At 42.8% G+C, this 15,188-nt stretch overlaps 1 long non-coding RNA gene across 2 annotated transcripts; it reads left to right on the top strand.

The window, feature by feature from the left end:
* The first annotated feature begins 5,010 nt into the window (after nucleotides 1-5,010).
* LOC148686939 (uncharacterized) lies at nucleotides 5,011-10,612 on the top strand. 2 transcript variants are annotated; one of them, XR_015948252.1, is made up of 3 exons: nucleotides 5,011-5,998; nucleotides 8,322-8,500; nucleotides 10,492-10,612. It is a non-coding gene; the product is annotated as an uncharacterized LOC148686939 (long non-coding RNA). The 2 variants fall into 2 exon arrangements; XR_015948253.1 differs by having other exon boundaries at nucleotides 8,400-8,500.
* Nucleotides 10,613-15,188: the final 4,576 nt, after the last annotated feature.

A 15,188-nucleotide genomic window follows, 5' to 3' on the forward strand; every position in this document is an offset into this window, starting at 1 on the left:
TTTACACAGGGAAATAGGTAAAAAAAAAAGACAAACTAAAACTGGGTAGCAACATTCATTCCATAAATTTACAACCCACCCTTCCTCCTGAAAGAACCCAGGGTGAGAAATATGTCAATAGCAATTCAAACTTTTAAAAACAACCCCCTAAAAACAATTCAAAACATCCAACATCACCAATTCACAGCAGCTAATGTGGGCCTCCCCAGGTATGAAATCGAAACAATAAATTTCCATTAGCGCTGCCCTTTCTAATCATAGCTGTTGGATAAATAAGGTAAAGGTAAAGGGACCCCTGACCATTAGGTCCAGCCGTGACCGACTCTGGGGTTGCACGCTCATCTCGCTTTATTGGCCGAGGGAGCCGGCGTACAGCTTCCAGGTCATGTGGCCAGCATGACAAAGCCGCTTCTGGCAAACCAGAGCAGCACATGGAAACGCCATTTACCTTCCTGCTTTATCTACTTGCATTTTGATGTGCTTTCGAACTGCTAGGATAAATATAGGACAATAATAGCGATATGTAGCATTTAAGTGGTGCTGTGGGTTCGAATCCCCGCGACGGAGTGAGCTCCCATTGCTCAGTCCCAGCTGCTGCCAACCTAGCAGTTTGAAAGCACGAAGTGCTAGTAGATAAATAGGTACCGTTCATGCGGAAAGGTAAAAGGCGTTTCCATGTGCTGCTCTGGTTTGCCAGAAGCGGCTTAGTCATGCTGGCCGCATGACCTGGAAGCTGTACGTCGGCTCCCTCGGCCAGTAAAGTGAGATGATCACCACAACCACAGAGTCGTCCGCGACTGTACCTAATGGTCAGGGGTACCTTTACCTTTACCTCTGAGTGTTTGGTGTGCTTTGCTTACATTTCCCCAGTAAACCTTATGGCAACTCTGTAAGGCAGTCAGGATTGTTACTTCTACTGTAAATAGGAGGCCAAGAGGTTAAAATTTGCTTAAAGCTACCTCATGAGATGATGGCAGAAGCAGAACTTCCTGCTTCATAGCTCAGCCACTCTAGCTCTATGGGACGTTTATCTACTTGATGTTAGTCAATGCTGGTGTCGTGTCCGGGGTGATATTTTGCCATGGGAGACTCCTTGCTGCCAGTGTCTGTTCACCTGTCTTCTCCAAGCATGCAAGCAGCAACAAGAGGCAGAAGGCGAGTGAACAAGAGCAGTGACAGTGGCAATATGGAGGTGAGCACACTCCTAGAGGGAGGCCCATCTTGCTCAAAGGCTCCCACAGAAAACGGACGCTAGCATTGGCAATTGTACATATTATTTCACTGTGTGTGTTGGTTGCCATTATGAATGTTGAATCTTAACTGTCAACTCTAACAGAAGACTCCTGCTCATGTTAGACATAAGAATCAGGCCAAAGGCCCTTCTAGTCTAACATTGTGTTCTCACCATAGCTGCCAAGTCTCCTGTTTTTTGCGAGAAACCCCTTATTTTAACCCGTTTCCTGCTATTATCCTGAATAGAGAAAAAATCCCGTAAATCCCCCGGATTTCCTACCTGCCAGGGAGGCTCCTTCTGTGCATGTCTGGACATGCGCAGAACCGATTTCGGTGCCGCTCTGCCCATGTCTGGGCACCAGAAATCAGGCAGCGCCGGCACCGGAAGTTGCTTCTACACATGTCTAGACATGCGTAGAAGCGACTTCCGGTGCCGCACCACTGCTGATCCCGGATTTTTCTCACCGGGAGTTGGAGGGTATGGTTCTTACAGTGGCCAATGAATGCCTATGGGAGGCGTGCGACTTAGGATTCCCAGCAAATGGTAGTAAGAGGCATGTTCCTTCTGACCGTGGAGTGCCTATTTTATCTGGCAAAACTCTGTTTGGATTAGGAAGTGGTTTCTGACAACCATGCAAGTGTTTACTGAAATTTGAAATTCTAAATATCTGAAATACTTGGGCTGTGCTGTGTCCATAAAGACATATACAACATCTATCTGTGATAATGTGCACCGCAACATACATTTTAAAATCAAAAGTGGAAAAGTTGAGAGATGAGAGTTGGAATGCAGCAACATCCAGAGAGCCACAGGCCTCCCACTAGCGTGCTATATTCTCCAGTGTGATCCTGTTCTTTACAGAAGAATCCCACAAGCCCCTTTGCTTTCTCATTCTCTAGATGACACCTGTCATGTAGAGCCTTAAAAGCTCTCACAGCTTCTCCCCCTTTATCTCCCCCCCCCGGATCATTACAAGAGCTGGCTGATATTTTTCTTCTCATTTGATCATGGCCTTTATTTCTGAGCAGCTCTCCAAGGAGCACGTTTGTGACTGTGACAATAAGAGGTGGCGTTGGGAAGAAGCTGAAAGGACCCAAGCCAAGAACCATCAAAGCCTCAAGCAGCAGCAGCAGCAGCAACGGAAAGCAGTGCTTTGAATAATCTCATGAATCAAGCATGACATTATCTAGAGTGAAATGCCTGGGAAGGGGTTTCCCATGTACTGCTCTGGCCTGAAAGGTTGAATCCATGGGGACCTTTAAAGCTTTTTTAAAATGCAAAAGACAAAAGCTTAATCAGAAGGAAATGATATTTTATTTAACCTTGGGTGTCTGGGGAGCTAGTGACAGGATCACAAGAGATAATGCCAGGGGATTGAGAACAGATAACTCAGCAACATATGGGGCTTTCGCCTAAGCAGCGTTATGTACCACAAAGAAGCCAATTCCACACACATAGCCCACTCTACCAGGCTTTTGAAATGCTGTCACTCACTTCCAAGGCGTGAGAGCCGAGGATCTCGCAGAATACACACTGCTAGAGGAATGAGTCTGTTTAAAAAATGATAGTGGGACTGCATTGCTTTGAGGGAGCAAGGAATTTGCCTTTGGGAAAGCTGTGCTTCCCACTGATGTATTTACAAATTAGGAGCCGCAAAGCCTGAGTTCCTTTAGGGCACTGGGTTGCAAGTGATAAAGTTCCTTATTGGAGAAATAATCACACCTTGCAGATCTTCTATAACTTGTTGCATACCCTCCAGCACAGGGTGTGACCACAAGGCATCTGACCTCAGACCTAGTCTACACATTACATTTTTTTTTATCTTGCCCTTCCTCCAAAGAGCTAGTGGGATAGAAATGGTTTATCCTCACAACAATCTTGTGAGGTAGGTTAATAAACTATAATTGCACATACCTGAATGCAGGTGTGTGATTGAATCCCATCCCCAAATAGCAACAGTCTGGAAGGCCTCTTGGAACAGGAAGAAAAAAAAACCTTGTCTGAAACAACATCAAGAAGAGAGTCAGACAAATATCTAAAGGCTATGAGGTAGCCAAGTCTCAGATGCCCATGAGACTTACTACAGGGACTGTCTAGATGATATTGGATACATATGATCTGTCATCGGACAGTCACTTAGGTATCCTGGTCCTAAGTCTGGTCAATACACAAATATGTGTCGTGATACCCCAAATGATTTGTTTCTATTTTTGTGATGAGCACCTTTAAAATGCTTTAGGTTTCTCACAGGCGTGAGAAACCAACAGTATTGTACCAACTGCATTGGCTGCCTATAAGTTACTGAGCACAATTCAAAGTGCTGTTCATGACTTATGAAGCCCTACATGACTTGGGAACGGGTTATCTGATTATATGATTGTTCCTTATAATCCTGCCTGACACTTGAGATCTTCCACAGGGGCCCTTCTTGCTGTCCCTGTTATTTATAAGGTGTCAACATGTGAGTTTTCTGTGGCAGCCAGCCTCCCTCCTCTGGAATTCCCTCCCTCAGGAGATCTAGACGACTCAGTCACTTCACTGAATTGCCATCTTGGAACTGAGGCTCCATTCTGCACTATACATTTTAAGCAGGATCATACCACTTTAAATCGCCATGGATTCCCCCCCAAGAATCCCGGGAGCTGTAGTTTGTTAAGGGTGCTGAGAATTGTTAGGAGACCCCCCTGTGTACCCCTCACAGAGCTACAATTTTCAAAGTTCCCTGGGAAGAGAGATTGACTGCAAAAAATACTATGAGGATTGGAGCTCTGTGAGGGAAATAGGGGATCTCAGCACCCTTAACATACTACAGCTCCCGGGATTCTTGGGAGGAGGGACCCATGGCTGTTTAAAGTGACATGATCCTGCTTTAAATGTATAACATAGATGGGACACAAGTCTATAAGCATGGCTACAGCAGCCCAGTATTTGTACTTTTCTTCTTCTTTTTTCTCTCACCCCTGCTTTGTGCAGCATCTTGCCTGCAAGCTTGCTACATTTTTGTGACATTTTGGTTGATGCTAATAAAGGTATTTACCCACCTGTGGATTTCGAAGTTTTCACTGCTTGTGAAGAAAGTAAAAAACTTAGAATTCTGACCAAGCTTTTGAGTTATTTTGGTTGCTGTGAGTTTTACTGTTTTTTTATGTTGTGTTTACTGTAACTGTATGCCGCTCTGAATCATAGAATCATAGAGTTGGAAGAGACCACAAGGGCCATCCAGTCCAACCCCCTGTCAAGCAGGAAACACCATCAAAGCATTCTTGACATATGGCTGTCGAGCCTCTGCTTAAAGACCTCCAAAGAAGGAGACTCCACCACACTTCTTGGCAGCAAATCCCACTGTCGAACAGCTCTTACTGTCAGGAAGTTCTTCCTAATGTTTAGGTGGAATCTTCTTTCTTGTAGTTTGAATCCATTGCTCCCTGTCCGCTTCTCTGGAGCAGCAGAAAACAACCTTTCTCCCTCCTCTATATGACATCCTTTTATATATTTGAACATGGCTATCATATCACCCCTTAACCTTCTCTTCTCCAGGCTAAACATACCCAGCTCCCTAAGCCATTCCTCATAAGGCATTGTTTCCAGGCCTTTGACCATTTTGGTTGCTCTGTTTGTCTTAGGGAGGGAGAGCAGGATATAAATGATTTCAAAGAAATAAAATAAGTTTGAAAAGATGTGCTGGTGCTTAACTCTCTCCCTGTGCACCATTTCCCAAAGCCATTTTGGCTGCCTACACACAACACTTTGTTCTAGACTGCCAATGGAGACCAAGTTCTTGCATTTTCTACACAGTCCAGATGCCATCTAGATCTGTTGTATTTTTCTCAGCCTGACCTACCTCATAGGGTTGTTGTGGGGATAATGAAGAGGCGGAGAACTACGTATGCCACACAGAACTGCTTGGAGGAAACAAGAGCTATAAACGTAACAAATAATGGAAGAAACACACAATGCTATTTTACTTGAAACTTCACCCTGTGGCAGATGATGACGATGATGTGTAGTTTCATGATGAGATATTTGTTTCATATTTCTGTTTTGGTTTTAACACAGTTCATAAGGCACGTTGCCTGAGGAAAACAAGGGATAAATAAAACTGCAACTATGGTAGCTGGGGTTGAGACCATTCTGGGTGGCCTCGGCAACTGTTGCCAAGGGAATCGGCATGCTGAAAAAGTGACAGTTGGGGCAGTTTGGCCGGAGAGAGAGAAAAGAGAAGAAATGGGGAATAAAAATGGTTTTAACATGGTTGTAGACACAAATTGTGAAGCTGGAGTGTGGTCTTCCTCCTGTCACATGCATTTTTTCCATTCTCTGGTGCCCTTGTAGCACCTTGTAGTAAACTGCTACACCCTGACTGATTGTGATCCTGTTTGAGCACCTGAGGGACAACAACCACTGTCTGGCACACCTTTTCACCTATTTATGGCTGTGCAGTGCCTCTCAGCAGTTTCCCTGTTCTTAACACCAACTTCTACTGCTTCAACAGATCTCTCTCTCTCTCTCCCCCCCCCCCCCAGTGTGGAATCGACTCTTTTATCAATTTCTCTCCCAATCCCCCTAGACGAGCATAACCATCTTTTTACCCAGGCAATATCTCTGTTCTGTTCTAGTTTTGCATATCTACCCCCCTTTTCTCTCCTTCTAGGTGGTTGTGGCTTCTGCTTCCCAAGTCATTTTTATTAGGGTTTCAAAAGAAAACAGAAAAATACTTCAGTACAGGCAAAATAAAATGGTCACAGCTTGGAGAAAGTGACGAAGGTAATTCACAATGCCATATCAAATGTTGTTGTTGTTTTGTCATTAAGAGAAAAGAAGGGATCTGGGGTAAATAAAGTGTGTTGCAGCCTACGCGACTCTTGGGCCAGTCACTCTCTTTGTAGTCTAACCTACTTCACAAGATTGTTGTGATGGTAAATGAGAAAGAACCATGGAGGCTGCATTGTGCATCTCAGTGGGAAGCTGTGTAGGGTATGTGTGTAAAATTAATAATAGATTGTGTGTTGGATTAAATTTATTTCTTTTATTATTTGTGGACTGCCTTGTGCATCGCATAGTAGTGGCTAGGCAGGATTTTAAAAAAACCTTGATAGGTAGATAGTGACAAAAGAAATTCAATTGTCTTACATCAGTTTTAAATGTATTAAATGATGCTACAAGCAATGGAATATCACTGTTTTGTCTTGCCTTTTGCATATTACATGTGTGGATAGTAATGGTTTTTGGGTAACTCTGTAATATATCCACTTCTGTAATTTGCTGCTAACATGCACAAGCAGAAAAGCATTTCACAGCATACCCCACCATCTGACCCTGGAAACTTACAATCCATTTTCAGGACTGAGCAGATAAGTGATTATGTGTCCACTCCTGCGTGCCACCGATTCTGAATACTTGGAGACTTGTGCAGGGCATGACCCTTGATGCCCGTACAGGCCTTTTAGATTTTCCACTGCCACCAAACCTGTTTGACTGAATTGCAGGTTAAAAAGGCATTGCATCTGTAATTCTTGAGCTTTAAGGAGCATGTCCTTTCCCTTAATGAAATACCCTGCCTGTTCCATTTGTAAAGAAACCAAAGACTCCTAAGGTTTATGATCAAGTTGTAAAGATTTTATTTACCCCATATTTCCTGCTGGGTTATTTATGAGGCATTTTGTCAGACCTCATAAAGCTGCCTAGTAAAACATATTTTCTTACAACAAAAATAAAGTCATTTGTGCAAAACATCTTGGGACCACAGAGGGCAGACCTGATGGGATACACACACGTTCAGACATCATGGACAGGGGGTACCCCCACCGAACTTTGTTGAGTCCCATTATTTAATTATAGTTTTCAAAGTCTAAAATTTAGTAACTAAATCCCGATATGATGGATTTTTGGGGGGAAACAATCTGTAAAATAATCATCTATTTAACTGGTGCAAAAATTGGGACTGACGTTACATAAAACTTTAGCTCATATTGTTGTCTAAAATCTATGGTAACATGTCAAATCTATGATAATCTATGCCCTTTTTTCTACTTCTTCTCAACCTTCAAGATTTCTTGGTACATCTACAGTTATCAAAAAACCCAGAATAGAAGGCCTCATATATTTGAGGGCTGAAAGCTTAACAATACTTCCCTGGGAGTAAGTTCATTGAACTTTAGCCTCTGGATAAACATACAGGTGAAACTCGGAAAATTAGAACATCGTCGAAAAGTGCATTTATTTCAGTAACGCAACTTAACAGGTGAAACCAATATATGAGATAGATGCATGACATGCAAAGCAAGATTACAAGCCTGTAATTATTTGTCATTAGGCGGGTCAATTATAAATGGAATATAATTAATGAAATGTAATAGTGATGTTTATTTTTGTATTATTGTAACAATTTGTTTTATTACTGTGGAATTTCCTTTTTTTAAAAATATTTTTTTTTTATTTCCACTCAAGCAACATTCTTATACAGATTATCTATACATCATTGAAATAATAATAATAATAATAATAATAGTGATAATATATAATTACTGTGGAATTTCCAAAAGAAAGCATTTGTAAAAATTAAAAGAAAAATAAAAAATAATAAGTTGCATTACTGAAATAAATGCACTTTTCGACGATATTCTAATTTTCCGAGTTTCACCTGTACATATATAACTGAACTGCTAATGCTGTAATTGCCAGACCTGGGCTGCATACATACCATACATTTTAAGTGCCTTTAAAGCCTTAAAAATCCTAGGAACTCTAGATTGTTAAGGGCACTGTGGATTGTGCCTCTGTGAGGGGTGAACTACAGTTCCCAAGAATCAGGTTTTGTGTGTGTGTGTGTGTGTGTGTGTGTGTGTGTGTGTGTGTGCAGGCACCTTGGATTTAAAAAAAGTAAAATTCTATATTGATTATATTTAGCTGAAAGTAAGTTCTGCTGATTTCAGTGGGAGTTACTTTCAAGCTAAGCATGCTTAGCATTACAGTCCTTGTCCCAAACTAGTGACAATTTGTTCTGAGAGAGAGGTTTTTAGGGGGCGGAGGAGGAAATGTCCCATTCTGATGTCTAACTAAAAGTTGTGATCTTCTTCTTTCACTTTAGTCTCTTGAGAGGGCTAGTGTAAAATTCTCTACCGTATATCTGAATGCTTGCAAATCTCACTGGCGTGTCACTCTTCAGAACAGCTGGCTCCTCCGTTCCAAATTTGGCATCAATCCTGTGTCAGGAGTAGAAGAAGGGAGCTTCGACTGAGGGTGATAAGCAAATCAAAGAAGTCAAGTGTAAGTAATGACTCGCAGTGGGTCTCTTCAAACTGCCAGAAGTCAAATTACTCCCATCAGAGGAGCAAAATATAAAGGGGGGGGGGGGTAGGAAAAAGAGACAAAGCTGAGCATTAGTCTTTTTCTGTAGCAGAATGTGCTGTTTTACTACTCTTACCCTCCCTGCCAAGTGGCATCAACAGCCAAGTCATTCCCATTGACACAAAGATGCCAGTTTGTTGTGAAGCCAGATAAAGACCTTCTGCTGGGCAAGGTCCTTCAGTGATTATATTTCATTTGAAAAACCAGCGCAAGGCCTTGGGCCTTCCCACTGCAACAAGAGAAGATGAACGGCAAGGACTGTTCCGTTTCTGACTGGGATTCATATAAATAGGATTTGGGATTCCGAAAAGATTTGGAGGAGATTCTGTCCCTAAGCTTCATTTCTCAGAATCATTTTGTGTGTTCAGAATTGTTAACCCAGCCTGATCCGAACTCCTTTTATTGCCTGGGTGTGTGGAACAAACCAGAAAGTAATGTTTCCTCACTGGTCTGGTCTGGTGGTTTCCCTATAGCCTAAATATACTATTTTCTATGATGATCACAGAGTTAAGATCTATCAAGAACTCTGTGCAGACACTTAAATGTGGGGATAATCCATGTCAGTGGAAGATTTGGGGCAAATTTATGGTAAGTGGCGCCCTGTGCAGTGCTAAAATTTGGTCGTCGTCCCCCACCTCTTGTGCTCTGTTCCATAACATTGTTGTGGCACCTTCCAGAGTTGCCCAGGATGGCAAACAACAAAATGGCAAGACAATACAATTTTAAGACTAAAAAGTAGAATATTTTAAACATCCAAAACTATTTATAAACAGCCACATATCTTCATAGCTAATAATTTCAAGGTTGCCAGGAATAGTATCTTTCAGCCATCAAATGCCTAGGTCAGTGTTTCTCAACCAGTGTGCCTCCAGATGTTTTGGGACTACAACTCCCATCATCCCTAGCTAGCAAGACCAGTGGTCAGGAATGATGGGAGTTGTAGTCCCAAAACATCTGGAGGCACACTGGTTGAGAAACACTGGCCTAGGTAAAGCTGAAGCAAGAATGTTTTAAAATTCCACCTGAATGTTAATAATGAGGAAGGTAGCTGCACCTCAACTAGGAAGCAGGAGTGCCAATTTGGCCCCACAACCATGGGGGCCCGGGGCCGTGGGTGCCATGCAGCATGCATGGCCCTGGCACCAAAATTTGTGGGTGCCTGGCCTCTTCATGGGGAATTTTGTGGGTGCTTGGGCCCCCAGGCTTCCAGAGAGATGGCACCTAAGGTTGGAAGGGTATTCCACAAGCAGGGAACTACCACCAAGAAGACCCCGCTCTGGGTCAGCAGCAACCAGGCAGCACCCAGCAGCAGCAGCTCTATCAACAGGGCCTCTCCTTCTGATCGTAGGGACTGAGGTGGTTGATACTGCGGGAAGGGCTCTTTTGGGTACTTGGAATCCAAGCCTCTTAGAGCTCTGTATGCTAGTACAATAATACCTTGACTTGATCCCAGTAGCTCACTGCAGCCAGTGTAACATTTTCAGGGCCTGTGATGCATTGACCCATCAGATTGCCCCGCCCACCAACCTAGCAGCCTCAATCTGACCTAACTGCAACTGCTGGGCTGCCTTCAAGGGCAGCCCCAAGTAGAGTACATTGTAGTAGTCCAGATGGGAGGTCACTAGAGCATGGACAAATAAAGGGCTATCTGTTCCAAGTCTGGTATAAAGAGCTTTTCAGTTCAAGTCTGGTTTAAATCATAAGAAGGGAAACAAAGCACTTTGAATTTTCCCATCAACAGTTAACACTTAAGCAGCACATAGCTCATCTGGTTATGGTCTTCCCCATTATGGCAAGATGTACTGTATTTATGTTTAAATTATACTAATTGTTTCTAAATGTGCATCAGTACCTATAAATTAGCATGTGCAAATTTAATGCATTTTTTGTCATCTTTGTTCTCTTTTTAGGTGATGCATTTCCTCATTTTGGGTCACGCAGAATGGACACTCTATGTACAATAGCAAAAAGAAGAGTTTGTGAATCTTTCCATTACATTCTCAATAAAATAAATAAACATTTAAGCCTCTAGACTCTCAAGTGACATATACAGAGACTAAATATATGCTGAAGCTCTAAGTCCTTGGATTAGTTTTGTTTCCTAGAAAAAGAAGCTGAAATTTCTCTTCTTTCACTATCAATCACACCAGTTTTTCTCCTGAAGAGTTCTTATCAGCAATACCATTGCTATATTTACAAAGCTGCTCTTAAAGAAAACAGGGAAAAAAACATTTAGTTTTGTTGGCACTTACACAAAAATGTAAAGAATGCAAGCAGTAAAAAAAAATCCCTAGCACAAGCCTGTAGGAGCTTCCTTAATGCATATTTACATTTCAGAAAGTAACTGCTTGCCCACATTGCAGAGTGTTCAGGGAACTTCTATTTTACCTCTTAGTCTTTGTTGAAAACTGGACAATAGGGCGTGACAGAGAATAATTTTGCTCAAGCACAGATCAATGCATCCTAATGGTTAGAGTTGTGCTTTTCAAATTTACCACCTTAGAGAACCCTTTCCACTTCAATTTATCTGCTGAGGAACCTCTGTGAGTTTCAAAGGATTTTGGGATATGTCATAGGCTGTAAAATTAGCTTACATGAGACTATTGGTCTGTCTGGCCTATTGACACTAGTGCAGTTAGGTAATTTTAGACTCTGAAATTAATAGCTTTATGGGTCCCCTGTCTTTAGATAGGAATCCCATTGATTCACAAAATTTAGAAAGTGGTATACCAGCCCTGCAGCATTTTGGGGCACTTCTGTTCATTTTGCTAAATGGGGCCTGGACATCTCCCCCAAAGCCCTGCCCTGACAGCACCATTGCTTATTGGGTCTCATTGTTGCTCCTTGTGAACCCAAAGTACGCCCAAGGGAAAGGAGTGACAGAAGGTAGATCTACTTCAAGTTCCCTGTGATTTATGCGAGGTGGCCTTTGAGAAGGGCCCCAAAATGTCAGCTTGTTCAGAATATAGTAGCTAGGCTGTCAACAGGGACAAAAGATTCTGTTCACATCATACCAATCCATAGTTGCCAAGTCCCGGTTAGAAAAAGACAGGATCAGCAGCGCTGGCACCGGAGGTCACTTCTACGCATGTCCAGACATGCGTAGAAGCAACTTCCGGTGCCGGCACTGCCCGATTTCCAGTCCAGTACCCAGACATGGGCAGAGCGGCACTGGAAGAAATCCGGGGGAATTACGGGATATTTCGCCATTCGGGATGACAGTGGGAAACGGCTTTAAAAACGGGGGTTTCCCGGGAAAACGGGAGACTTGGCAGCTATGTACCAGTCCTTGCCCATCAGCATTGGCTGCCAATATGTTTCCTAGCAATTCAAAGTGCCGCTTTTAATCTCTAAAGACCATGGCTTAGGGCCCTAGTACCTGAAGGATTGTCTATTCCCATAAGAACCTGCAAGAGAGATTCCCCTGGTGGGGCAGAGCTGCAATGGTATCATCCAGGAAGCAGCATCACTGCCATGTACCTGGAGGGGTGAGACACTGCTGAAGTTGGGACTGATTGGGTGCACCAGCAGAGCTAACCTGGTGCTCCTGTTTGGTGCATCTGTGCAGCCTGAACCTGTTTCCTTGCCCCTTCCCTTCCTGGTACATTGCAGTACTGGTGCGAGCTGTGCTGGTGGGAGGCTATTACTGCAGCTCCGCCCCACCAGGTGACTGGTCCCTGCCGACCTGGGTCAGACCAGCACTGGAGGTCCTCCTCTCTCAGTCAGGGCCTTCTGAAGTGTAAATGGTGGCGATGAAAAAGAGACTCTTTTCAGTGGTTGCCCTCACCCATGTGGGGAATAGTCTCCCCAAAGAAACTTGCCTGGCATCGCTTCTAATGGCTATTCCAGCACCAAGTAGGCCTTTCTCTCAGGATCTTTTCAAACAGCTTTTTGGAACACTAAAAATAAAAAATAAAGGTAGACCGTTTTGATCATTTTATTACCTTGCTCCCTGTGATATTAATCTTGTCTCATGTGTTCTACTGATTATCAGTTGTACGGTTATTTTGTTCTGTGGGATTCTTTTGATATGCTCTACAATCACCTACAGGCTGTAGCAACTGATGAGGAATAAATCAAATTACAGTCATACCTCGGTTTAAGTACCCTTCGGTTTGAGTACTTTCAGTTTAAGTACTCCGTGGACCTGTCTGGAACAGATTAATCCACTTTCCATTACTTTCAATGGGAAAGTTCGCTTCAGGTTAAGCACGCCTCAGGTTAAGTACAGACTTCCGGAACCAATTGTGTACTTAAACCAAGGTACCACTGTATTACTAATAATAATTATGCGGGCAAAACATGTGTTCTACCATTGGTCTACAATGCTTCCCCAAACACCCACAGAAGCATAGGAAGCTGCTTAAGACCACTGGTTGTGTATACAATACCGTATATGCAATGTACTTCAGTACTGTCTACTACACTGACTGGCAGTAGCTTTTCCATAGTTTCAAGCAGGGTTCATTGTCAGCCCTGCCTGGAGATGTCATGCATTGCATGTGGGACCGTCTGGATGCAGAGCATATTCTCTGCCACTGAGCTACTGCTTCCCACCCCTGCCCCAGAACACATCAGGACTCTGTTGTGGCTATGGATTTCAGGGAAAGATTGATATGGTGGACAATCCACCTCTTAGAGAAGCCTTTTGGCCATTACCAATCTTCTCACTGAGGAAAGCCTGGTAAGCTTCCAAGGGTCCTAAAAAAAGAGAGAGATTGAAAACCACTGGCTTAGAGGAACAGGAATGTATACTGCCAGTTTCAGTAATTCAAGAGCCTGCTCAGAGGTTCTTCATCACTGGCAACTTTCCCATATGTATGAGCTCACAGGATGACTTCCAGGTGTCATCAGGTGAGTTGGAAACACTATATCAAAATCCAATCATAATCATGCTAATATGGGGAATCACAATGGCTTCCTTCTGCTGACGACCTAGAACAGGCATCCCCAAACTGCGGCCCTCCAGATGTTTTGGCCTACAACTCCCATGATCCCTAGCTAACAGGACCAGTGGTCATGGATGATGGGAATTGTAGTCCAAAACATCTGGAGGGCCGAAGTTTGGGGATGCCTGACCTAGAATCAGAATTCAAAAGCAAAAGCTCCTTCCTAATCTCTCAGATCACAGCTGGGACAAACTGAGAAGTCAGGTTGTCTGCTTTCCCAACACATTTTGGAATTTTACTGACTGCTGTTTAGATGTGTGTATGTGTTTTTTTTAGAATGTCAAAGCTTTATATTGGCACCTCGGGTTACAAATGCTTTGGGTTACAAATGCTTCAGGTTACAGGCTAACCCGGAAGTAGTAGCTCAGGTTAAGAACTTTACCTCAGGATGAGAACAGAAATTGCCACGGGGGCAGCAGGAGGCCCAATTACCTAAAGTGGTACCTCAGGCTAAGAACAGTTACAGGTTAAAAACTGACCTACAGAACGAATTAAGTTCTTAACCCGAGGTACCACTGTACAGGTAATTTGCAACTTATGTGCATTAAACTTGTGCACATTCAGCTTTACATGCTTGGCAATTTAAAAAAATGAAATGAAATGAAAGGGGCCAGATGCTTGGGAAAAATACTTCGGCAATTCCACCCACCATTGAACCCCGTGTGTTTTGACTATAAAAGATTTTGACTTTAGGCACTATCCCCAGAATGTAAACCCAGCATATGTTGAGAGTTGCCTGTGCCATGAAAGAACATGCTAAAGATAAAAGCTAGATAAGATAGTGCCATTAATAGAATCACAGCACCTAGATGTTCAACCTGACTTGTACTTGACCCTTAGCCTAAGTTTCATAGTTTTCTTTTAGGTGGCCATTTTGAAACCCAGAAATCATACTACAACATTATGATCAGATATTGCTTTACTTAGTATCTCCAGAATGAGAAGCATTGTAGTGTTTTATTGATAACATCATTATCCATGAATCACAACTTCCTTGGTTCACAATAGCATGTTATTATTAATTAGATTTTTAGCCTCACAACAATCCTGTGATGTGGGTTAAGGTGAGAAATAAAGTGACTGCCCATGGTCACCCAATGAACTGCATGGATGGGGGAGGATTCGAACCCAGGTTTTGCCAGTCCTAGTCTGCCTCTGTTCCACACAGGCTTCCATAATGACTCTCCAAAGCATTAGATGTGAAAATGACCCCTGTATGGTAAACAGCATCAAAATGTCTAAATTCCCCCTTTTGTTCTCTTACATTTTTTCCCATTTATTGTATGTATATCATTTGAACTTTCCCATCCTAGCATGGCATAGTATGTGGACAAATCAAGGAACAAACTGATGGCATTTGAAGTGTAATTGAGGCAATAAGGCACTCGATGGTTTCCACTCACTTTCATGTAACTATCTCATAATTGTATTGGGTGTCAATAAGATGCCAGGAAGGGTAAACAGTTGTCAGACAGATTTTCACAGATCTGGTTGACTGGACCAAGGCTTCTTTGTAAAAATTGCCAGTGCAGTGTCATTTTTAATGGGGGAGTTTATGCAGTGTAATTGTGATGGCAGTTGCTTTAGGCTTCATGGTTACATTAAAAAACAAAACAAAAACAAACCTGGCTACAGCCTTGCAATTAGCGAGAGCCTTA

Source organism: Zootoca vivipara, chromosome 2 (genome assembly GCF_965207765.1).
Source record: "Zootoca vivipara chromosome 2, rZooViv2.hap1.1, whole genome shotgun sequence".
NCBI classification, from domain to species: domain Eukaryota; kingdom Metazoa; phylum Chordata; class Lepidosauria; order Squamata; family Lacertidae; genus Zootoca; species Zootoca vivipara.